Source organism: Sinohyriopsis cumingii, chromosome 5 (assembly GCF_028554795.1).
Source record: "Sinohyriopsis cumingii isolate HCF-2022 chromosome 5, ASM2855479v2, whole genome shotgun sequence".
Classification (NCBI taxonomy): domain Eukaryota; kingdom Metazoa; phylum Mollusca; class Bivalvia; order Unionida; family Unionidae; genus Sinohyriopsis; species Sinohyriopsis cumingii.
In genome coordinates this window covers 91603474-91629777 of record NC_142965.1, presented here as the reverse complement: position 1 = coordinate 91629777, position 26304 = coordinate 91603474, and the positions used below count along the sequence as shown (strand labels likewise).

General features: G+C 41.8%; 2 long non-coding RNA genes across 4 annotated transcripts in view; both read left to right on the top strand.

The window, feature by feature from the left end:
* Window positions 1–26304, top strand: part of LOC149799751 (uncharacterized) — a 43686-nt gene that overhangs the window by 3433 nt on the left and 13949 nt on the right. For all 3 annotated transcript variants that reach the window (XR_016421229.1, XR_016421231.1, XR_016421230.1), the window contains exon 3: window positions 1207–1343. This is a non-coding gene — a long non-coding RNA (uncharacterized LOC149799751). The remainder of the gene's footprint in view (window positions 1–1206; window positions 1344–26304) is intronic.
* On the top strand, window positions 3853–26292 carry LOC149799753 (uncharacterized). Its single transcript, XR_016421228.1, has 2 exons — window positions 3853–5374; window positions 25561–26292. It is a non-coding gene; the product is annotated as an uncharacterized LOC149799753 (long non-coding RNA).

The window sequence follows — 26304 nt, the reverse complement described above, 5'->3', positions numbered from 1 at the left end:
TGATTTTCTGTTCAGGAATTGGAAGGTTTCACGATAAACACTACATAGCCGTGAATAAATAGAGACAAGATGATGAATGTGCACAGCCAGAAAGAGCGATGATTAACAAAGGGGAGATAATCCATCAGTTGGTCTTTCATTTATCTTAAGTCTATTACGGCGTGTAAATTGGCTAGTAGAATAAAAATAGCGAATCAGATTTATTTCATTGTTACAGAGAAGTAAGTCTGTTATTTTTTATAGTGTAAGTAATGCAAACGTTGCTACATGTACTCTCAAGGACCAAAAGATGTTCTTAGTTGTAAAAAGATATAATAATATTTATCACAATTCATCTTGTGTCATCATGCATGTCTAAACTGTGCAGAATTTGTAACCTAAATTTTAACATTACGGTTTGCCCTATACACATATATTGAGACACTGGATGGAAAAATTCTCTTATCATGTTTCATATAAAGAAAATAAATATTTTAAACTTTTATTGGCGAACTTTCTTGCGCCAATGGCACAAAACGCTGTGAGAATACGAAGGAAACCAACAGCACAAATTGTCAACGGCATTTTCCTCACTAGGGTAAAAATATGTATAAATCATTCTCCAGCAATTCCTTCTCCTCGTCGTTAGCATCAACCTATTAGCAGCAGCTGCACCTCTTACCACATAAATTATATCATCGTCCTCCAAAAACAAAAGTCAAACAAAAATAATTTGGAGGACAAAGAATGACCACAATGTCAATTGCTTTCTTTAATTTCGGTGTTGCTACCATCTTTCTTAGTGTCTTTACTTTAATTATTTTTTTTATTTTCGGTGTTGCTGCCATCTTTCACAAATGCTGTTGTCACTAATTTTATATTTTTTTTGTGGGGGGGGGGGTCTTTTTAAATGCGTTAAATACATTAATAGTTCCGAGAATAAAATTCAATGTTTTAAATCACACATATTAAAACTTAAACCAGTACGTAACATATTCGAATAAAATAAACATTTCGATCAGGTCTACAGTATACATATTACAATCAAATATACTCTTAAATGCACGAAATAAGGGTAGAATTGCAAAAATAAGACAAGGACGCCAATATTATAGACAGTGCCCAGATTTCCAAGTATTTTATTGACGCAGGAGCTGGTATGTTGCACAGATCACATAAGTAAGACAGAGAGCCAGTTACAGACAAAATGAAAGCATCTTTTTTCAGTGGTGTATCCATTGCATATGCATAGGCAGACAGAATGTTGATTAACAGCAAGTCTAACCCATCACTACCTCCTTCGCTCACCTGTGGGTATTCGGACATGTAATTGATGGACGGAATAAAAAGATCAAAATAAATGTGTAAGTATGTTATACCAAAGTTAGTCAAATGCTTTAGTGGCATAAAGAATGCAGATATTGCTAAATGCTCTCGATTCAGACTTCAGTGCAATTAATCAAAGTTTTTTGTCAATTGTAGAACAATTATTAAAGCATCTATCTGGTGTCATATTTGCTAAACAGTGAGGAAAGTTGTAACGTCAAAGTTAACGATTAGCCATGCATGAATCTATTGACGCATTGGATGGGAACTCTTCGTATATCATTGTTCATGTGAAAAAAATTAAACGTATTTTGACATATTTAAGGCCACAATCAATATTCTTGGCAGAAAATGTTTTAAGTGTACGATTAAAATTTATAATGCCGATTTGAAAGCTAAATCTCTAACCAAATTAAGGATACTTAGAAGTCATGTTTGTTCCTTCTCCTTACAATCACCATCAGCGTTAAAAACATATAACTAATAAGTTCCTCCTTAATTAAAAAGAACAATTAAAATAACTGCCAAAAAATGAAGAATGACAAATCTGTATTTTCGTCCAAGTTTTCTTGGCAGCTGATGTACCTGTAATTTTCGCTATTAGCAGGTTATTCAAATTTGCGATTTGTTTAACATTATTAGTCATGTTAGGCGTTAACTAGCTGTAGTCCTTTCTTGATTTAACACCACGTGTAAACTATACAGATTGAATATGAAATTATGGTATAAATACTTGAATTCAAGAATGATAACAATCAGGTCTGCAAATGAAATTATACAAATAAACATATCCTAAATTGTAACGAATGAAACGCAGAATTCTAGTAATGAGACGAAGACCGTACGCTCCACGTAACCAAACTTGTATCTTGCACAGTTAATAACAATATAAAAAATAGTAATCTCAGCATTCTGGATATTTGATACCAGAGGCTGTCAACAGGTTACGTTCTGTTGTTTATCTTCCCCTGGCTAACTGAGCCTGGACCAGTTCATGCCCTTGGAAAAGGCCTCCAATGTTACATTAATTAAGATCCTTTATCTATAACCCTTACTAATCTATAACCCTTACTAAAACAAGAGCATAATGGGAGAGCAGTCACTTATGTAGCTGGGCTTGGTACTCTAAGCAATACTGGTTTTTAGTTTTTGTGAAGATTTTAGCTGCACTTTACATAAAGTTGTATGGCCCTTACTTGATGTTTGTGTGTCCTTTGAACCCAAATGTAATATATATATATATATATATATATATATATATATATATATATATATATATATATATATATATATATATATATATATATATATATATACTAAAGATTGTACATTGCTGTAAATTATGTGTTATCGTTGGCCAATCAGAATTTTACCTGTGTCATAAAGTATACATGGAGCTGTTGACATATTAGACTTAAAATGTGTTAGGTATGGGCTCACGTGAATAGAAAAATAAAATTAAAACTATTTTAAACCTTTCAGGCACATTCCGTGATCACATTTAAAATAGCTGTAAATAATATTTCCTTCCTCGTTATCATCACCATCAGTAACAAAACCTCTAAAGACATTTAAAATATCAACCTCCTTCCAAATAAAAAATATAACTACAAGAAAAATAATAATGGCCACCATCCACTTTCCTCCCATTTTTTATTTTTAATTCTTGTCACTAGCATCTTCGTGATTAACAGTTGATACACAATGAGATATTTGTTTAGAATTCTTGTTAGGTATTAAAGGTTTCCATATTTAAATACCACATGTAAAAAGGATGACAAGTATTTGAAGTAAAGAATTATATTCACCGAGTTTACAATATAAATATTGTAATTAAAAGAATACCAACGGCCCACGGGCCAGACCAGACCTGCGAAGTGATTTTATGTGCGTATTTACATCATAACTTGTGGTTTTAAAATCTCTTATCTGATCCGCGCACGTGCCGGCTTTACAGTCTTTTTCGGTTTAGTCAATTGTAAACATATCTAGGTAATACCTCAATCCTACAAATTTGGATAGGAATACCTTTTAACTCATCCTTGAAAAGGCCGGGAACTTTGGAACTCCAAATATGTTTTCCTTTTGGTATTCACTAATGTTTTAAAACTTAAAAAATTCTGTTTATCAAAGTACATAACGGTTGGAGTTGTACCCTGGTAACCATTTATCAATTGCTTCTGTAATTCTAATAAATCACTTTCATCTGAAATTAATTTCTGTTAGGAAATAGATAGTGTATGGAAGGGTCATTCCTATGAAAATCCATTTCCCATTTCTTGTATTATCCAATGTGTTCATTAGTAATACGTCTGACATTTATACTGATGTGTATTGGATCGTGGCCCATTCATATAGGTAGTTAGAATTATAATACATATCTAATTACCTAACTTTGAGCTTTTGTACTCGCCATAATTTCTCTTTTTGAACCATACCATTGTTATTCGAGTGGTATTCGTGGTTTGATTTGTATATCTGTGTGATGTGCCAATTCCACCTAATATTCAATTCTAAATCATAATCGATCAACAACTCTGATTGAGCATTGCATAATGTGCCTATCAAAATGTATCAATGTCCGGGAACCATTAAATAGTTTTATACGGATCATCTTAAACTTTTCGAAATTGCCACATATAAATAACGTATCTTCTTTTACGTAAGAGTCGTGCAGACCTCCAAATGTTTTCAGGTTGAAATCTTCCAAAAGATCCTATACATACTGGCAATTAATCGCTGATATGCTTGAATATTTCTGAGATAAATGGAACTTTTATAGTGTTGGTATTAACTGTTGCATTACGCATTATGTTGCCATATGTCAAATGTCATTAGACAATGACATCCGAGTTACATCAGCAAGAATTGCTTAATTTAAGATCAAAGTTGAGAAATAACGGTGAGTTATTTTGACGAGTGTAAAGAATGCCTTTGGTAGAATTTCGAAGAGTTCCCGTGATATTAAAAGTACCAGTTTCTCGTTCGTATTTGATTATTGTCCTATTTTGCTCGGTACATCTGTCGACAGGGAAGGCCAATGTTGCCTTTCAAGCCAATATCGAATGGCTGTTTTTATCACGGGTCTTGTATCCACTTTTTCAAATTTTAATATGCCGCAACATCATTAAATAGTTTTTAAATGTTGTGCGCTTGTTTCATACATCTATGTAGCCCTTCGAAAGGCACAAATTCATTGTCCAAAACAGAGAACTAAGAGACGAACTTTCTTGTTTTATTGAAATCATGCTTAACTGAAGTGTATGTAACACTTCTAGTGAGAGGACAGTATATCGATAAATTTTTAAAGGAAAAAAAATCTTCTTATTATAACACTCCTAGTGAGAGGACAGTATACTGCTGAATTTTTAAAGCAAACGAAAGAAGTAAAATTTCGCTAAATTATAATGCAAATAACTGAGTGATAATGGCAAGCTTTGAAAATGGACAGAGTTTACATACTTGTTAGAAATTTTACCATCTGAGTTTTGTCCTCCACATTTGAAGGAATGTTCTAAGAAATGGCTATATACACTTCTTAAAATATACTTATAGTTGGTAATGAATTTATGCACCAACGATTTCGATTTGGTCAAAAAGAGAAATTGGTTGTCACATTTCATTAGCAGCGGACACTCGAACTGTACACTTCATAACTCTGTTATATTTTCGAATAGTCAAAGGAATCGAACCTCAAGAAAAGATAAACTGTATGAGTGAGAGGAAAAAGTTTATTTATTATCAGACTTTAAAAGTGCAATAAAATGTCTTGCAAACGTATATTGAAAGATCTACACACAAAAAACACATAAAAGCCAACTTTGGTAGGATAAGATTCAAAATGAAAAATTATGGTCACAGTGGTGCACCATAGCGAAATCTAAATAGCCCATTTTCACAGCAATTAGTACAAATAGGTTTCTCTGACCAAGGACGTTTGCTTTCATGATAATGAAAAAAAATGTCATATAAAATTCGAAAGTGTAATGCATCTTAACGAGAAAAAGAACATTAATCAAAGGGGTTTGGGGTGATTAATTCTTTACAGCACCGCTGTTCAATTACGCAAGTAGTGAAAGGGGTCACCCTACGGACAATGGGAATTAGCATTACAGGGACCCCTGGGTCACTCTACGGACAATGGAAATTTAACATGGCGAAAAATCGTGGGTCACTCTACGGACAAGGGGAATTAACATGGAGAAAATCGTGGGTCACTCTACGGACAAGGGGAATTTAACATGGAGAAAATCGTGGGTCACTCTACGGACAAGGGGAATTTAACATGGCAATAAATCGTGGGTCACTCTACGGACAAGGGGAATTTAACATGGGATTTTTTTTAAAAATTTTTTTAAAAAAGGGGTAGGCAATTCAAAGACTATCTCTTTTCGAGAAATATGGCTGGCCCTGAAAAGGGCCTTTGGGTTTTCTTCTTCTTCTAATTTCTTCTTTTCCTCCACCAACTTCTTATTTTATCTCCAACACTCTTTCTCTTCTTTTTTTTCTCCTTCTCTTCTTTCTTCTCTTCTTTCTTCTCTTCCTCTTCTTCTTCTTTCTTCCTCTTCTCATTTTCCTCTTCTTTTTCAATTTTTTCGTTCCATGTTCTTATTCTTATCTTTTCCTCTTCATCCTCCTTCTCCTCCTTGATCTCTTTCATGACACCACTAATCTTGTCCTTTGCTTTCCTTAAATTGTTAATTTCCATCTTTACACGATGGGGACTATAGGAATAATGGTCTTCAACCAGTCTTAATAGCATCTGTTCCATTATTCCTAAATTGTCTAAAACGTCTTGCAAGGTTTGTAATTTGTCTATTTGGTTTGACGCCATCTTCTTTGTATTCTTTGCAGAATGGTTTGAACGACGAATACTGTGGGTTCTTATACGAAAAGCGCGTACGTGAAGGAAAACATCCCCTAAAACATAAAATGGATCTTACCTAGATGATGACCGAACATCGCGCGGACGTGAAGGAAAACATCCCCCTACTTTCTCATTTCATATAATATAACCCTAACTATACTCTCCACATTTGCTAAGAAACCCATAATCTACTATTCACACCAACCTACTTCATCATTTACAAACACAAACTCACAAACACATACACTTCCACTATTAATAAAGAGTTAGTGTTTATTTTCACACTACTCTACCTACATACATTGGCAAATTAATAGTTATTTCTTTTCTAGAGTATTGGGTAGCCCTGAAAAGGGCTGTTTTGTTTGGAACTTCATGGGCACCTGGTTAATGGTGGCACCTTCCAGGCCTGGCGCCACATACACATCTTATCCCCCAGTTACTTTTTACCTTTTGGGGGGAGAGAGCAGAGGCAGGATATGTTGCTTCAGAATCCCAATTTTCACTCTCTGGGATTTTGAAATTTCTTCTCTCCTTTTCCTCCTCCTCTTCTTTGTTTCTTCTTTCCTCTTTATATCTTCTTTCTTCTTCTTCTTTGTTTCTTCTTTCCTCCTCTCTTATCCTTCCCTCCTCGACAATGGCTTCCGCGGCCAGTTCATTTAATATGCGCCTGGCATATTCCAGATGCACATGAAGCTCCAACAGTTTCTCAAGTCTCGTGTTCATTTTTGGTGTTGATCAATCAACAAGGGTAGCTGGACTGCCGAACGAGTTTCAATTTATAGTGAAAGCGCGGACGTGATGGAAAACATCCCCCTAATAACATAAAATTCATCTTACCTAGATCATTAACCAGAACAACGCGCGGACCTAAAAGAAACACTCACTCACTTTTTTATGCTACCCATCACTTTAATAGACTATCCACATAAGCAAAGCAATCCAATCTAACCCCTAATATACACCTCAAACAGCCCAAAAAACTAACATCATTTTAATCTACTATCCTCACCAACTTACGTTAGCTCTTACAAACTCACAAACACATGCCCTCACATTTTTTAAGAAAGAGTTAGTGTTTATTTTCACACTACTCTACCTACTCACATTGGCAAATTAATAGTTATTTCTTTTCTAGAGTATTGGGTAGCCCTTAAAAGGGCTGTTTTTTTTGCTATGGCATTCTTTTTAGTTTCTAAGAATGCGATGTCCTCTGAGGATAGACTTTCTGGCGATAGGTCTGCTTCTTCGGAAAGAGAAGAAGAATTCTTTGGTGTCGATACGACAATCGACAAAGCCTCTGTCAGCTTCAGGTTGCTGCTGCTGCTGCTGTTGCTGCTGTTGCTGCTGTCTCTGAAGTCTGTACTTCTCTGTCCATTCTTCTTTCTCCCTGTTCATTTCTTCTCTGAAGAGCTCTTCTATCAGGTCTTCAGTGATTTTTAACATTCTCACATTCTCTATTTCTTCTGGTTTCGGTATCAGACTGTGTCTGACCCTATGCAGATTCACGTAGGCTTCGTTGAGCTTAGCTAGTTTGGAGCACATCTTCTTAGGAGGATGAGTCGACAATGGATGGCTAGACTGGGAACAACCCGGTTCTTAAAGTGAAAGCGCGGACGTGAAGGAAAACATCCCCCACACGGTTTTCGAGCCGCAACGTTCATGAGAGGGATAGTAAGAAATGAAAGAGCATCAATTCAACATTCTTATAGCTAAACAAACCACAAAGGCATTTTTTTCTAAACACAACATTTTTTATTCAAAAAATCACTTAACACTAAACATCAACATTTTTAACAATAATCCAACATGATAACATCAAACAATTTTTTTCAAATTACAAACACTTTTTTTCTCAATGGACGATCTACTTTAAACAGGGCTGACAACGTTGTGAATGAAATTGTGATTTCCACTGTTGGAAATCATTAGGCCATTGATGGACACTACGTTTCCTAGCTTGAGACAAAAGATAAGCATAATGGTCACAAAACCATCGATCTACTTTCACATCGTTTCTAGCAGAAGAACGAGGATCAAAATGAGTCACTAAATGTTCTAAGGAATAGCCCAGGCTGCGATGATGCAGAAAATACACACAGTACTGTCCACACACCAAGGAATCTGTGCCTTGTAATTTCACGTTATTGAATCGGGTGGTTTGAGCATTTCTTCTCATAAAGTCGATGATATCGTCTTCCAAAGGGGGCAATCCGTACGAATCGAAATATTCCACACATCCTTCTTGAGGAAAGTAGACGGCTACCCAGTGGGTTCCTGGGAGATGACTGTCGTCCGTGTTGATCACGTAAGCTTGATGGTCTTTAGGTTTGCGATGAGGGAGTTCATCTTTAGCACAGACGACAGGATTCCAAGAAGCCGTATACGAACTATGGTTCAAAAGGTAATAAAGTTCCCAGGTATCCATTGATTTGTGTGTTTTTTTTCTTCTTCACAGGTAATAATAAGTGGTCAATTCGATCCTGACTTTTTGCTTGAAAATGTCTGACGAATAAACGGTTATTCGTTCTGTTTCCTCACTCTGATTCAGGAGAGCTTCGATACGATGGATCTCTTGAGTGGTTAATGGTGGACAAGAATGTTCACGCAAGTCTTTATACCACTGGTGCAACACGTCTTTGTTCGAGATGAGACTCCAAGCTTCGTCCAGATACTCGTCCAATTTTTCTTCTTGACTTAACATCAGGCATTTATCGTGTTGAATTTGACTGGGATGATCGTTTTGACATCCATAGCAATTTTTCTTGATCAATTCCGTCATTTTGTCGACCAAGTGTTTGGCAAAACAGGAGACTAAATGGGCTTCTTGTTCTGGCCATCTCGACTTCATCATGATATCTTCTTCGTCTTTATCTTGAGATTCTTCTCCTTCCACGGTCTCCTCACATTCCATCTTCAAAGTTTCTCCACTTTGTAAAGAGGGATAACAGTCTTCCATAGCTTCTAATAGTCTAGAATGACTTCTCTCAAACTGTTGATTTCTATGGTATTATCAAATTCTGCATACAGGATGACGTTCACTGTGTTATCTGCGGGTAGTGGACTCGCAAACTGAATTTCCACACGAATCTGGCCAGATTTTATAGGGTGGAAATGTCCCTCGTCGCTGCCTTGGTCTGGAGTGAAATCGAAAGCCCACAAAGCATAGCCTCCGTCATAATCGTCGTACTTAATACTGTGACTGGTGTTGGTTCCTAACTGTCCGGTAGCTTCGTACAGGGACAAGTACGATCTTAAATAATTCTTCTGGGCAAAGTTAGGCTCGAAAGGTCGGGTACACAAGGTCTTGCCATCGCGACTGACTTCTATCTTGGACGCATTGTAATGTTTAAACTCAAAAGGATTTTCTTCGTAGGTTCCGTTGAAGGCTGAATTCTTGACGATACCAACAATCAAACGTTTGGGTAACTGTCCTTGGAACAGATGATCTTGGATCATGGATCGTTGTCCAGCAGGAATGGTGAAGGTTTTCACTTCCACACGTCGTATCGGATACTTGGCGGTCGTTCTGCTCAACGTTTGACTGATGTCGTTACCTACTTTAGGCAACACTTCCACGCGACGTACGTAGAGCCTGGCTTCTTGGATGATGGTTTTGTAAGTGGAATTTTGTGCAGCCATCAAATGGAAAGCGGCACTGCTGCGATTCAGTCTCAGGCGGACATCCACCCCGTTCAGCAAATACTTTTCTTGTAACCACATGTCCAAATGCAAGCGATCCATCAGTTCTAAACTACGACTTCCAGCAATTTTTGCTCGTCGATCTACAAATCCCTTTGAATGTGAAGCATCCGTAGCAAGTACAATAGCGTTGAACTTAGTCGCTGGGTCAGGTTTCCATACCACGCAAGCATCCAGATGACTGTCCTTGGCATTTATTCCGTACGTCAAGAGATTTTCCAGGTAGGCACGGAAAGGGTATGTATCCATGCTGCTGCTGACTAGTTTGTTATTCAAGTACAAGTCCACTTCGCTAAACAAGGAATGCATGAAATTGTTGACGGGAGCTACTACATCATCATTGTCTATGGCACCGTTGTTCGCTTCGGTTACTTTGACTTTCAAGTACAGGTAACTGCTATTCAGATCGATGTAATCTTCGGGTTGTCCTTTGATTTCGAACTCGATGGGAGCTGATTCCGTCAATGAGGAGACGGGATGAAATTCCACCCACTGGGATTCTTGCATGGTCATCATGGTGGGGGGCATGGCAAACAGATCCAGTTCCGTCTTGGAACAAGCGCAAGACTCTCGGTGCATCATTTTTCTCTGTGTCTCAATAATCGAAAACGTCTAAGTCTCGAACGGTTTTTCTTTTCTTGGCCTTTCTAGCTTGAAGTCTGGTGAAAGGGTGTTTTCTTCGTCTTCGTCTCTTTCTACCTTGTCCTTGCTGAATGCCTGATTCGGTAGCGTGCAGGGCATTTATAGGTGTGTCTCGTCGGCCCAAAATGTCTTTGCCCGTTTGCAGCAAGACATTTTTGCCAGCCCTCATGAAGGCTTCTTTAGGGTTTTGTTTGTCGATGATGACATTTTGGAGAAATTCTTTGCCTTGCGTCAGTGCCGCATCTTTCAAGGCGTGCAATCCGCGTGTCACCATCGGTTTCAACACCGGGGCCACCGAACGAAAGGCCGATTTTAACATGTCTCCTAAACCGTGTCCTCGCTGTCGTGCCACCCCTCGGTACACTGGATACATGACTTACTTACGAATCGTGAGAGAACCGTTTTCGAAAATGGAGTTTCACCGTGACTTTTCCTTTGGTGAATGGAATATCTTGTCCCAAATCTCCTTTTATAGTAATGTTGACCGTGTCCAAATACGACTTGCTGACCGGCAAATAGTGAGGATGGACAAATTCGCGGTGGACGTGGTAAGTGTTTCCACCTTCCTCGTCAGCGTTTGTGGCAGAATCCACTTTGAAAGGAATGACACGCAGTAACGGCACAGAGGTGTGTCCCACCACGTTATACTCCACCACATCGGAGTACACGAACATCAAATTCAGTCCTTGGTTCAGTTCTACCGGGGTACGAAAATACTTGACAAAAGACTCGTTGTCGTAAATGATGGTTCTTTGGGGTAGTGTTTGTTCTACTTTCTTCCTCATCTTTATGTCACCACCCAACATGTCGAACAATTCATCATTAAAATAGAAACCCATGATTTTTTCCCCCTCAGGAAATTTCATCAGGAAGCGACGAGCTGTTTTGTGGTATTCCAGGGTGACAGTTTTGTTCTTGACATTCTTAAAAGCTTCCCCAAACACGCCATTAAACTTGGTGGCTATGGTGCTGACCAAATGTTGACCACTAAAATAATAGCCTGGGGGAATGAACAACTGATAGTCAGTCCACTTTGGATTTTCTTTGTTACGGTTTTTCTTGTCATATTTGCTATGGGTATCCATCCACTGTTGTATTTGTTCGTCATAAACTTCCACATCAAATTTATTTTGATTGGGAAGGACATTGAGGACTTGGGTCGGGTGAATCATTTCTACTAAAGCCACTTCCCAATGGGCTTCGTGATCTAAGGGGATGGCTTGAGGTAATTTGGCCGTGTAACAGCACAACTTGTTGTTGGGAAACACCTGCATGGAACTGTCACTGGGTAAGGTTAAGTAAAATTGGTTTTGGTGACTCATAATTCCAGAGTTCTGTGGCTGTCCGAGGGGATATTACTGGATGTCAGAGGCGTGTCTCCGCCCAAAATGGGGTTCTGGTTGTGATTGTTGTTGGAGTGGTGACTGGCACTGACACTGGCACTGGACACAACGTTCCCGTTCGAGGAGAATTTCAGGGAGGGATTGGGAAGCAGGTAACCGATGCAACTGCTCAATAAAATGGTCCACAATTGTTTGTCTCCTTGTTGCAAACTCAAATTGGCGATGGCTGCCCCGATGACACAATACACCACGAAGATTTGGCAGAAAAAGACGATTTGCGTTTTAGGCACACGTTCTCCACACCACACCCACAAGGGTTGTTTTTGTAAATCTTGCACAGAAGAACTAGGGGAAGAAGGACTGGTCGACGTAGCTGCGTCTGTTGCTGTGTGAAAGGGCATGATGGTCACTTCTTCTTTTTATAGTCGATGACTTGCGAAGCGTCGATCCAAGAATCGAAACTGGGTGGATATCCTTTCCAACGTACTTTGACTTCTTTGACACGTCGTTTGCCCACTTTACGGGTTCTGCGTTCGAGAATGCTTTCGATGTCGTACACGTCGTCTTCTTTTTTGGTGACACGTTGTAACTCGGGCAAATAAAACGTTCCTTTGAGTACTTCTCCGTTCATGTCTTCCAATTTATAGACGGCAGGATGACGGCCATGCACTCGTCCAGTGACGCGAAACAATTCGGTCGTCCAGTTAGGTAAGTAACCTTTGTCGAAAGTGCGTTTGGTTTTGCCAATGCGCACCCAATCTCCTACGGTCAACTCTCCACTTTTCTTGGGGACAGCCCTCGTCGGGGACGTACCAAACAGGCGCTCGAACACCAGCACTTCGTTGTCGGGAGTCACGTCTTGCGGGGCACGTCCGATGCTTCGATGGTAAGATTGGTTGTACGCTTGCACCAGGTGCGGTAAGATGTCGATGTACTTCAGAGTGTGGTGATGCGTAAAATATTTCCACATGCGTTCTTTCAAAGTGCGTTGAAAACGTTCCACGATGCTGGCTTTGGTTTCGGGATTCTCGGTGGTAAAAAAATGAATGTCACGTTTCTTTAATTCTTTTTGGAAAGCTTGGTTCAGAAATTCGGTGCCTTTGTCCGTTTGCCATCGAAGAGGGTGACGACCGCTTTGTTTCAACACCCGTTGCAGGGCTCGCACTAACTCGCTGCTGGATTTGGAAGTCAAGGGCACGACCCAGGCAAATTTGGAAAAGACGTCGATGACACAAAACAAATATTTGTAGCCGCGATTGTAGCTGGCCAAATGAGAGACATCGGCTAAATCGGCTTGCCATTGATGATCGATGCCTTCTACTCGGGTGCGACTTCTGGCAAACTTGCGTCGAATGGGTTTGTGTAAAGTGTAGGTAGCTTGTTCTTGTAACCATCGTTGTACTTGAGGTAAACGGAGACTTTTCAGTCGCGTTTTGGCAGCACGATACAATTTTTGAACTCCTGCGTAACCTGCAGGATGCGAGGGATCGTAGTAAATGCTGGCTAAGACTTTTTCCATTTTTGTGTTAATAAGTCACCCACTCTTCGGTGATGCTACTTTGGGTGGGTCGAAAGGGTGGTTTGGAAACGGATTTACGTGTCCGATGGGCTACGGGAGTAGAAGTAGAAGGTAGTGGTGGTGGTGGTGGTGGCAATGGAATGGCTTTGGTCTTCTTTTCTTTTTTCGCTTCTGGTTTCCCTTCTTTCTTTTTCACTTCTGTCGAAGGAGGCGTGGACATCATCTTTTTAACCCAAGCTTTCATTTCTTCTCGTTGGGGTGTGGGGGACGGGGTCAATAAGGATCCTGCAATCTTACTCGAAATGGGAGCTGCTGACGGTGTTTGAAACACTTCGCGCGTCTCTTCTTCCTCAGGTCTTTGTGGGGTAGCATCTCTGGTGACGGTTGGGGATGACAGTAGTGGTGGTGGTGGTGGTGGTAATGATGGTGCTGGACTTTTCATCAAGGTCTTAAAATCTTTTAGAGTGGGTAGAGCTGTTTCGTCTAAAGCTTTCTGGTGAAAGAGTTGCAGTCTTTGCAAGAGTTGACCATACTTTTGCGATTTTTCTGTTTCGGACAAATCTTGACGATCCATCAAGGACTGCAATTCGTGTTGTAACTGGGACATTTCGCTCAAATTGGGATTGGGAGGTAAATGCGGGGTGCGTTGTTCTTGCCACCGATGGTATTCCATCCATCGTTTGTAAGGCACTAAAGCTAGTTTTCGTCCTTCCATGGGGTTGTCAGGGGTGAATTCTGAGATCTTGGGACTTCCGAAGGCCTTTTTATCTTGCTCCCATCAGTCCTCCCAACATGGTTCCCAAGACTCCTTTTAGTATGGGGCCTAACAAGAGAGGTAAAATGCCTCCACGTTGGACCAACATCTTCTTTTTTTGACGAATGGGAATTTTCTTTTGAACCATTTTCCGAAGAACGTGACGATGTTTGCCTAAGCATTGTTTCTGGTGTTTGGACAAAGGGATCGTGCCTTTCAAAACGTTCAAACAACATTCGCACACGGTATCGATGACCTCTTTGGAGGCTGTTTGAATGAGTTTTTTTCGTAGGGGTGGAGAAGCTTTGGACAGGACAGATAACATGTCCCCATGTTTGGCTAAACGTGGTGGCAGTCCTTTCCTTTTTTTTCCTTGGGGTTTTCTGGAGGGTGACATTTTTTTGCTTGTGGGTTCCGGGACATTCACCGAACAGACACTAACGTCGATGACTTAACGCACACCCTTTTATCTTTTTTTTGGGACTATCGCTTTGTCATAAAGGTAACAATGTTTTTCCGAAAATCGCCAAGGAATCCTCCCCTTTGTTGGCGCCTCTTTTTCTTGGAACGACTGTGTCTTTTTTTAGGGTAACGTCGATGCTTGGCTAAGCGCTTTGTCGGATGACGCGTCTGCCTTTGTCTCTTTCTTTTGTGGCTTTTTGGAGGTGACATCTTTTACAAGTTCACTGATACCCCGACTTGGTTACAGGTCTTTTTATACTGGAACGCGTCGCCACTGATTGTCTTTACGTTTTATCAGTTTGAGGACAGGCATGACACGTCGTGCAGGGGTACGTAACGGACTAAATCGAGCCAGTTCTTGTTTGGACAAATCCAGTAAACTTTGTAACATGCCCGATCTTTCTTGGACTTTGATTTTGGGAGAAGGTACTTTGTGAGCAGCAGCCACTGCCGCTAAATTGGAAGGTCCTGCCACTGGGGAAGTTCTTTTGGGGGTCATCAACGGAGAAGTTCTTGGTGTAATCAACGTCTCCAAGTACTCTTCAGTTCCTGGTGACATCAACGGAGAAGTGGACAAACGTGAGGCTGCCGGAGACGCTGTGGCAGGTCGTGGCTTGCGAGTGTAAGGTTGCGTCCTGGCCGAAGTGCCTCTCTTGCGACTAGTTTTCTTCTTCTTCTGTGGACTTTTCTTTTTCTGGGGACTTTTTCTCTGTTTCTTTTTCTGGGGGCTTCTTTTCTTTTTCCGGGGTGATGGTGGTGGTGTCTGGTAAGAGGAGGGTCCTGCCACTGGAGAAGTTCTTCTTGGGGACTTGGTCTTTTTCTTTTTCTTCTTGGGGCTTCGTTGAACTTTTGTCTTAGGGATAACTTTGGGGGCATTAGGATCCCATCTTAAGAGTGAGCGAATGATGACCCCTCCTAGAGTACCGCTCCCTCCAGGTTTCAAAATGATTTGTTTTTTGGTTTGAGTGTCGATGCGGGGATCGGCCAGTTGGACCAAAGCGACTTTGTTTCTATCGAAAAAGCGTTGGGTTTGATGAGGAATCTGAATGATTCCTTGGAGTAATTGACGTGCCGTCACCGTGAACCATCGTAAGACTTCTTTGAGACTAGCTTCTAAGACACGAGCTCGTGTTTGTGGATCTTTTTCTCGGCTGATGCCATACAAGGCACGAATCAATTTGACGGGAAGATGCGACTGAAGGGACGTCATGTTCACACTGTGTGAGACAGACGAAAAAGGGTCTGAGGTTTTTATAGATTTTTTTCATGGGAGGAGTGAAATGAAGTCGAGGACGGAGACGTGTACAGGACAGGCCCTCCGTCTTGGCACCAGTGGTGAAACAAGTGGGTACGAAATCGCAAATCCTCGGGGGTCGTAGGTTTCAAATCGACGAGTAAATAGGCGTGTGGCGTTTGAGTGGCATCGTCGTACGCCTGAGTCAGCCAAGGCGTTCCTAACTGTTTGGCTAAGACTTGCACTTGCGATTTATCTCGAGGGCTTTTAAACAAGACCACGTAATGCGCATTGAGACTGATGGTGCGATGGGCTTTACTTTGTTGAAACAAATTTTGGGTGATGTAAATGACACTGGCATTACGGTGATGCCCTTTGCGCGTGAACCACAATTTAATTTCTTCTTCGTCTTCTCCTAACATGTCGTCGAAAATGACCAAATGGGTTAGACGGGAGTCAGAGACGATGCCATCGTCTTCTTTAGGAATGCCTTCCACAAACACGATGGAATCGCCTTGACTTTCTCGCAAGAGGTTGTACGCCGATTGCCACTCTTTGTAACACCACACGATCCGTTGAGGGGGCCGATCGATCAAATGATGTTTATGTTCGATCAAACGTTTGACGAATTCGGTTTTGCCTGAACCGCTAGGTCCAGCAATGAGCATGTTAAAGGGATGGCGAAGATACAAAGCCTCCCAACTGGCACGATCTAAGTGTTCGTCGATGACTTTGACAGTAGAGGAAGAGGGAGCAGAGACAGCAGAGGTAGCCATGGTGTGAGAAATGTCACTTGTGACACGAAAAACAAACAAGACAAGAGTTTATATACTTTTTCAGAACACGTTTATTGAATGTTTCAAATATGAACACGAAAGACAAAAATACATACAACCCAAATAGTGATGTACAGGAATATAAAACACAGCAAAGCGATCAAAGTGAAATATAAACAAGTGTCTGTACAACATGTTTTGGGTAACCAAGATGTCCTAGGGACAGTGTGTAATGTTCTTACAGTCTCTACATGAGGTATTGTCACACAAGTGTCCTCCCGGAATGACCTTTCAGGCATGTCCATGACAGTCCTGTCCTGAAGCGAGTGGTTGTTCTCGGTGACGGGTTCTTCTGGCACCGTCACTAACACAGGTTGAAAAGTAACTTTTTTCCTTGAACAACTCTTGTGCATACTGGGCCACTTCTTGGGTCCAAGCCTCAAAACCCCCCTTTTTCCAATCACGAACATCTGTCCAATGAGGGTGTAAGTCACAAGCTACACACACATCGTCATACACGTCTTGGGTCGCTAAAAGTTGACGAATCTTTTTTTCCTGTTGAGGTCGAGAAGTATCCAGATGAAAACGCAAGGCTTTGAACAAAAGGAGTTTTTCGTGACCATTTAAGGCCATGGAGGTGGTAAGTACTGATCGTAAAGAGTCCACAAAGAATCGGCTGGTAAACGAAATCCCAGAAAACAAGTCACTAAGACACACACCACTTGTCGTCCAAAATTGAATGGATACAGTTCTTGTAATAATTGATGGTAATGATCCACGGTTTGAATATGGTCATTGAGTTCCTTCCACGGAATCTGTTGGATGACATGTGACATAAACCGTGGCATGACAGCCTCTTTTTATATTCTCTTTTTTTCGGATGCAATACACGTACTTTCTAGCCAGAGATCTTCGTTCTCCAGTAGGGAATCTAAATCTTGCATACTGTAACCGAAACGTCAGAGTTCGTTTCGGTGTTTCCTCTTCCTCTAAGTAGATTCCACGTAAAATATGTTGGTAATCCTTTAACTTGTCTTCCTCAATGCGTTGCACTAGGTGAATCTCGAAGTAACCATAATCATGAACATGTCGATCATTAGCGACCTCAAAGTTTTGAACAATGTCTGACCATTGAAAGAATTTCTGACGAATCAGTTCTCTTATACCATTCAGGTACCAGTGGTTAAAGATCTGGTGACGTATCGGATGCAATTGTTCTTTACGTTTCACTTGTATTTTGACCAGCTCTCGGTAAATGCGTTCTCTCAACTCCACAGGCAAAGCACGAATGTTCTCTTGTAAAGTATCCATGAATAGGTCATACTAAATCCTCTTTGGTCTGACACAAGAAATGTACTCTTTGCACAAACATGGTTTCACTTCAGTGTCGAATTTAAATCGTTGAGTCACTAATCTACACATTACAATTCGTTCAGAAGTTTCCTCTTTCACCAAGTTGACATTGTGTGAAAGATGTTGGTAATTCGTTAACTCTTCCTCTGGAATTCGATGCAGTACGTTTACAATGTAGTAGATAGAATCGTCAATACCAAACCATTCCTTTTTATAACCAGGAGGTCGTTGATCAATGTCTGTCCAATGGAACACTTTCAATTGAATCAGTCCTTGTATAGCCTGAAGGTACCAGTGGTTCAAACACCGGTGACGTATCGGATGCAATTGTTCTTTACGTTTCACTTGTATTTTGACCAGTTCTCGATAAATGCGTTCTCTCAACTCCACAGGCAAAGCACGAATGTTCTCTTGTAAAGTATCCATGAACAGATGATTATGGTAAAAAGTTACTTCAATGTCTCGGTCCCACTAAGGGTAAGTAATGACAATTCGGTGACCATCGAGCATGTTCTACATAGGCCGAATCTTGCGGTTCCCAGTGGTGAAGTGACACACCGCAACTGAAGCACTTGACTTTATCTCCTTCGCCCAAGTAGAAAAATCCGGCTCTGGCTAATTCTTCGGGGGTCGGTCCTCCCAGATACTTTGGCCATTTTCCTTTGAACGATTGAAGACGATTTTCAAAGTCGCAGTATTCCGACAAACGCACAGGAAACGAATATTCGTCTTTCACAGGTTCGTTTCGATAAGGGTTGGGTGACATGAACAGGAGTTTGCTCAGGGCTGGATGACATCCGTAGGGGGGTAGACGTGAAGGTGAACATTCCCCTTTAAACCCGGTAAAATGTCTAAGAGGACGAGCGGCATCGCTTTCGCATCCCTCAGGTTTGACACGCACAGCATCACTTTCCATGACAGGGGCAGTGAAAACAAAGTTCCCATGATGCTTTACGGCATCACTCAGGTCACAACGTGCAGCATCGGTCCCATCGCAAGGCTCACAATCGCACTCGTCTGCAAACTCCGTTACGCAATTACAATGGTAACCACATGGACAATCGCAGTTTCCTTCCGGACATTTTCCGTCGCAATGCATGGGTCTTATCCATCCAGTATTAGTCACACTAGAGGAAGATACAACTTTTTTACAATCCCCAAACTGGAACGATGTCTTTTTCAAAGTATTCATCTTGTTCGCTCGGTCTTGGTAGTCACAATGAACTATCGATCTTGCCTAGGGTTCCTTTTTTATATACAGACCAATACCGACGTGACCGTACGGTAAGGTGAAATGATTGGGAAGTCGAACTCGCTTCTGGTATACAATTTGATAGACTTTTTCCAAGGGCCGACTGACGATGTGATGAGTGGGTAAACGTACAATCTTGTTCGGTTGGTGAGTGGTCACTTTAAAGTTTCCATCCTCTCCCGATTGCAAGGCTTCTTTCATTACCCCAAAGTTGACCACTCGACTGGTACGATAATTCAGAGTCAGTCCTTTCACTTTGCACGTCGTGTGCACTTCTCCTTGTTTGTCCCGGTATTGGTAGCCGTAATTTTTGGGACCGCCACTGACAAAACTTAGAATCTTGTCGTCGGGATGCTCGTCTGTCCAGGCTCCTAAACGGTCTCCTTCGATGCTAGGGTGATGTTGAATCGGGTGATGGATGTAGATGCAACTGTCCGTGTCAAAGTACAGGACGCGTTCTTCTAACAGTTCTAAAGCTTCGTACAATTTTAAGCGAGCATGGGCTGTCACGTAAGCCGCAATGATGACATTTCCAAAAGGGTCGTCTTGTACAAAGTCCAGATCTTCTTCGTAATTGACCAAGATCAAATTCTCTCGAACGACGTCCACGTGTTTCATGTATTTGGTTTTGTCGTGAATCATCTGGAAGTAGCGGGAAGGTTCTGTCAAATATTCCGTCTTGGGTAAACACGGTCGTTGTGCCATTTTACCCCACAAGCAATTTAACATCACTTTGGCAAACGATCGCCTGCCTTCGTTTTTCTCGATGTGGTCTAAAGTGATACCTTCTTGTTCGTAATATTTCTCTTTGAATTGTATTTGGTCTTCGGGAGTGTGACACCAGGAAGGATAGCCGCTAGCTTCTTGCTTCAGTTTCAAAAAGGCATCCACGTAGTCTGCGAAAATGCCTTTCTGCGTGGGGTCACCCTTGCGATACTGTTGTGTCTTGGGAAAGTGGCAAATTTCGTACACTTCTAACAGTTGGTATCCCATGTCCAGAGCTTTGAACAATTCCACGCTGACCCAGGTTCCCGTCAAGGCCCGTTCTTCCTGGCTGTGCTGACAAGGCTGGTCTTGGTTGCACGTTTCGGCACAAGTACGGCACAAGGGAAACATCAGTTTGCCTTGACAATGGTGAGGTAAGACGGGATGGTATAGGTTCGTGGGAGGCAAAACTTTGCACTTGATCAAGCCTTCGTATTGTCGAATGTTGACCAGGTCGATGTGTTCCGTCAACAATTGCGGGTGCCCTACAGGAAAGCGAGAATATTTGCACACGTAGGGATACAGCGAACACACGTCCAAGTATTTGATTTCTTCTCCTTTCTCTTCGTCGGCTTGGTACAGCAAACAGGTGGCATTGGTCCTTCCTCCGTACAAACTATCCCTCGGGTTCAGCGGGTCCATCAGCTTGTAACTTTCCACGAGACGTTTAAACTCGGGATCGGTTTTCATACGGTGATCGTACTCGTGTTCCCACATTTCCACCACTTGGTATCCTTCCTGTTCTAACTTTAGGCGTCGCTGACAAGTGTCCTGGTACAAGTCTTCCATGGTTCGTTGCAAAAACTGATTTTTAGTACCACGGTCAGGGTAACAGACGGGACATCCGTGAAATAAGCAACCGTTAAACTCGTACACGATCTTGGGCTTTTCTAAGTCCCAGCCATCGACCGAATACGTTCCGATGGTCTTTTCGCCCCCTCCGTTGCGGGCATGCTGAATCCACTTGTCTTCCTTGTCGCACAAGTAATGTAACCAACGTAGGGCTTTGACCGAGTATTGACGTTTGACAAAGTGGGTCGTTTGAGGACTGATGACAGCCACGGTGTTTTCAGGCATGAATCGTTGTCGATACACTAAGGAACACGCTTTGGCAATGGTGCAAGCTTCTTTCAAAGGATCGACCCCTCCGTGTTCCATGAACAGTTCTCGAAATTTTCCACAGCAACGCCGTAAAATGTCCACGTCGGAACGACAATACTTTAGCATTTCTTCCTGAAAGTCGAAAGGGTCCGAGGCGTGAGCCTGGTACCAAGCGTAGAAAGCTTCTCGTTGTTCGGTACGCATGTTGTCGGGGTCGTAATAGTGAGCCTCAGGTAAATGGGGTAGAACGGCATGTTGATTGGCTTCCGTATTGAAAAAGTGTGGAAAGTACCCTTTAGCCATTTCTGTCATTCCAAACGTTTTAGGCATTCGACTCAAAGGCATGGCCAAATAGCTCATCGAATCTTTAAACTGTACTTGTCCCACTTGCATGAAAATGATTTTGGCCCCGTTCAAAGTCACTTTAGGACGCTCGGTGCCTTGTTCCGTATAGTACCTCAAAAGAAACTGTCCATCGTATCCGGAAAAATTGTGAGCCATCACCGTGGCATGACGATGACAATCTCCGTAACGTTCGATGTCCTCTTGGCTCCACGTCTTGTCGACGGGGTCTAAGACCCATTGGGCAAAATCGGCTAACGTATTTGGTCCCCGAAAGATTTTTTCACGCCCTCCAGGAATCTTGCTGCAGTGAGGGCAATGACTGAAGATAGGTTCTTGAATGCACTTCTCGCACGCTCGATGAGCCACGCAGAAATTAGGGATGTGAATGCCAGTCTCTTGCATGCATTCGAAATCGAAAAAGATGAAATTGCCTTTCTTCTTGTGACCGTCCTCTTTCTCTGGTGGGGGTTGGTATTTTTGCACGTAACATTGGTGTTCCAAGTCCACGATGTGGTGACAAATGTGACATTTTTTCTTTCCTGAACATACGTGTGCCTTGGTATTATTGGTACGTATGACTTGTTCACACGTAGAGCACAATCTCAGCAGTTGACAAGCACATTTCTTCTGTGAACCTTGCGTCTTCAAATGTTGTTGGTAACATTTAGGGCTGACAAACGTGCGCAGACAAGTGGAACAAGGCACTGGTTCTTCGCTCAGACAGGGTGGAGAGGCCAAACATCCTGAGCATTTCCATCCACAATGTTTGTGTTGCTCTCGATTATTATAACCATAGTCACATTTCTCACAATAATAAACATATCTCAGGAATCCAGTGATACTGGTAATGGTATCGAAATGGTCATCGTGATGATAAAGGTGAATGTATTTTCCGTCCTTAAAGTCTTGGCCTCGAAACAACAGAGGTCCGCGCACTTCTTGAGGGTGCACTTTCAAGGTGTATCGTGGAGCTAGGGCATCTTGCAATTTTTGCATCTCTGGAATGCCACAGGGTGTGTCTTTGGGCAATCCGGCTTGTTGTAACAGGAGTTCTGCTTCATTTCGTTGTTTGGCTCGGTCGGAACGTTGAATAGTGTCCCAGGTTCTTTTCCATTCTACCGTGTCGTTCTTGTTGGCATAGGTTCGTCCCACCACGATGGCACGGGCTAAACACATCTGGTCATGAGGGTTGTTAATTCGGACGAGACTCGTTTTGGTGTTGCGAAGGTCGTCCACCAATAACATCTTTTTGCGTCCTGTCCCTTGAGGAGGAGAGACGTGGGTCATGTCCAGTGTGGCTTTACCATCGGTGATGTCAAACTGATCATTAGATTGTTGTACGTGTTGAATCTTGTCCATGACTTTGGAAGCAGTCAATTCTGCAGGGGTGCTAAACTCGATCCAAACAGGGGATTTCAAACCGTCGTGTTGTATGGAAAGTCTCAAGCGATCGTCTTCTTTGGGTTGACATTGCTGCTTGAGTGAAGTGAGCAAAGAATCCCACACCTCGGTGATGAACACTTCTGCTTTCTCTAACGGCACTTCAGCCTTGAAATCTTTAAACTTCACCGTGTATTTGTAAGCCGTGGTTCTAAATTTTCTAGAGGAGCGCTTTTCCGTCTCTCGAATGGAATAGTACTTTTCAGGGTTGACAAAGGGTGGTGAACTTGGTTTAGAGGTTTCAAATTCTGGTTCACTCATGTCCTCTTCAAAATCACTGGCATGAATTTGTGCCAAGATTTCAGCCCTGGTACGAGGCGATAGATCACGTTTCTGCCTCTTACTTTCTTCTTCTTTCTTCTCGAATGAATGGGATCGTTTCATCTTGAAAGCAAAAAGTCAAATGACTCAAGTTCAAACACCATAAACTACTTTATAGTCATAGCAGACCAGCGTATATAAAAGGGTGTGTGTCTTGTCATTTCACTATTCATTTCACTCTCAAGCCGAGCACAACGATGGAAGAGACTGACCAGATGGAACGTTTCGTCAGAGCTTTGCGAGGGGTCATTAGAAAATTCTCTTCAGACCAGCCTACGGACTACTCTCCTTCCTTTAGAGATAAAAGTCAAGATACTTGCTATATCTGTCAGAAGAAAGGGCATTGGTCTTCAGAGTGTCCAGACCGTCAAAAAAGAAAAAAAACAGGGGATAAAAAAGACAAAAGTCAAGATACCTGTTATTATTGTAAAGAAAAAGGACATTGGTCTCCAGATTGCCCAAAAAAGAAACAAGAGGAGTCAGAAGAAAAGAGGAATTCTTCAGAAGAAGAGAGGGATTGTTCAGAGGAAGAGAGGGATTCTTCTGACGAAGAAAGAAGACAGGTGAAGAAAAAGAAACAGGAGAAAAAAAGAAGAAGGGAAGAAAGTGAGGAGGAAGAAGAGGAAAAGAGTGTGACGGTGAAGAAATTCAAAAAACAGAGAGACTAAACAAGGAGAAAAGAAGAAATCAATGAACTTTTCATTAAAGTGTTGTGTTGTGAATTGTGAATTGGATTGTAAAAAATGGAGAAAAGAATAAATGAATGATATAAGGTAAGTGTCTTTGAGTTGTGATTTTAAAATAAGAAGCTACACTCACGCACTCATAGACAGACACGTACAATAAGGGTAAAATGGGTGGGGTTTATTTTTTTTTTTGAGTTATTGGCAAATTGAAATTGTATTTCTTTTCGAGAAATGTGGGTGGCCCTGAAAAGGGCCTTTTTCTTCATGGTGAAAGGGTGAGTTTAAGCAATCAACTTTAACTGCCTTATGCCTTTGCCACGGCCAAGGCCTACTTCTGGACTGCGTAATGTTGATGATGATGATAATGATTGGGTTGAAATCACTAAGGGTGGTACGGTAGGCTTAGTCACAGGGTTGACGTGTTTAGCTCGGGAAGGTCGTATTCTCTTCGGTCGTGATAAAGAAGTCTGATACATTTGTTTCAGACTTCTTAACTCCGCTAAAATGTCCAACAGTACCGTTTGATTTTCACCCTCTTGTTTCTTTGCTGCTGCTACTTCTTCTTGCTGTTGTTTTTTTCTTACCTCTTCTTCTTGTTGCTGTTGCTGTAGGAGAAAAGCCTGTTCCGCTTCCTTTTGTCGTTGTATAAATTTCTCCAATTCTTCTTTCTGTCTCTGTCTAAAATTCTCCACTTGCGGTAATGAAGAAGGTAACGAAGGTTCCGGAACAAATTCTTGCGAGGAGAGAAAATCCACAAAATCCCAATTCACCTCTTCTGAAAGTAAGTCCGAGTTCCCTTGGGCAGTCTCCCCTGCTGGTGCACCCCAATGGATCGTTTTCTGAGTTTCCGTCATGTTGAATCACTGTCGCATAGATTGACTGCACACAAGCGCTAGCGAATCTAAATAGACTACGTGACGTCACAGACTGGTCTCTTCGGATTGGATGCGAGCTGACTGAATTCTGTAACGCGTGTTCGGATTGGTAAATGAACTCAATCCGTTTCAATCCTTCCTCCGCCTATAAATAAGCGCCGTTCAATGCATTGATTCACCTGTTCTCGTCGCTTCAAGATGTGGACTACAGTTGAGTCATCCACCCTTGTGTCTTCCATGATGTTTCGGACAGACTTGCTCATGTATGTCCGATCGAAGTGGACCGTTGTCCACAGGACCAACACCAGCCTGTGGATACGTAGGATCTACGTCGAAAGACAAGGATGCCTGAAAAGAGTGCTGATGTACGGACCAACAGTAAGACGCAGCCTAAGGACAAGAAGAAGACCAATGCGGTGCCATTTATGTTAATGAATACATTAACATAAAAATCAAAGGCCCTTTTCAGGGCCAGCCATATTTCTCGAAAAGAGATAGTCTTTGAATTGCCTACCCGTTTTTTAAAAAAATTTTTAAAAAAAATCCCATGTTAAATTCCCCTTGTCCGTAGAGTGACCCACGATTTATTGCCATGTTAAATTCCCCTTGTCCGTAGAGTGACCCACGATTTTCTCCATGTTAAATTCCCCTTGTCCGTAGAGTGACCCACGATTTTCTCCATGTTAATTCCCCTTGTCCGTAGAGTGACCCACGATTTTTCGCCATGTTAAATTTCCATTGTCCGTAGAGTGACCCAGGGGTCCCTGTAATGCTAATTCCCATTGTCCGTAGGGTGACCCCTTTCACTACTTACGCAGTCACACCCCTAAGAATAAGTGTATGTGTGACTTGGATTTTTAACGTAGCTTTTACAATTTTTCAGTTATATCGCTACGATGTCTGCAGTGTGGCAGTTTTATAGTGATGTCTAGCACTGGGGCATCATGCCGCCAACATGTAGCATGATGTCCCACCCAGTCACATTATCTTGACACAAGGTCGACCAAACATAACACTGACCTCTTAATGCTGAGCCCCAAGAGAGGCAGCTGTTAGTACCATTTTTGTAAGTCTTTGGGGTCGAACCCACGACCTCCCGCATCCGAGGCAGAGGCTTTAACCACTAGGCCACCGGAGCGATTCCCCTAGGAATAAAACATTTTTCATGAAAAAGACTGAATAAAACCAGATACGTAAATATTTCATGCAGAACAAAATTCTAGATTGCACTGTTCAAAGACACATTTTATAGTAACGGCATGCCAGGATTCATTGTTCCTTTGTTTGTGCTGTGTGTTACTGGCACATCAGCACATGAGAGGCTATCTAATGCCAAGGCAATCTGGGTAAAGTACCTCGCCTTAAAAACATTCGCTGCAGCCGACCCGGACTGTGCTAGGCATGAATAGAAGCTGCGACCTTTAACACGCGAGTTTTCCACGTTAAATACTGAGCCCCGCGATCATAAATACAATTGTTAATGAATTCCTTATTGTACATTGATATATCCCCTCCTAACTAACCCTTCCCCCCACAAAAAAAATAAATAATCATTTTTACTT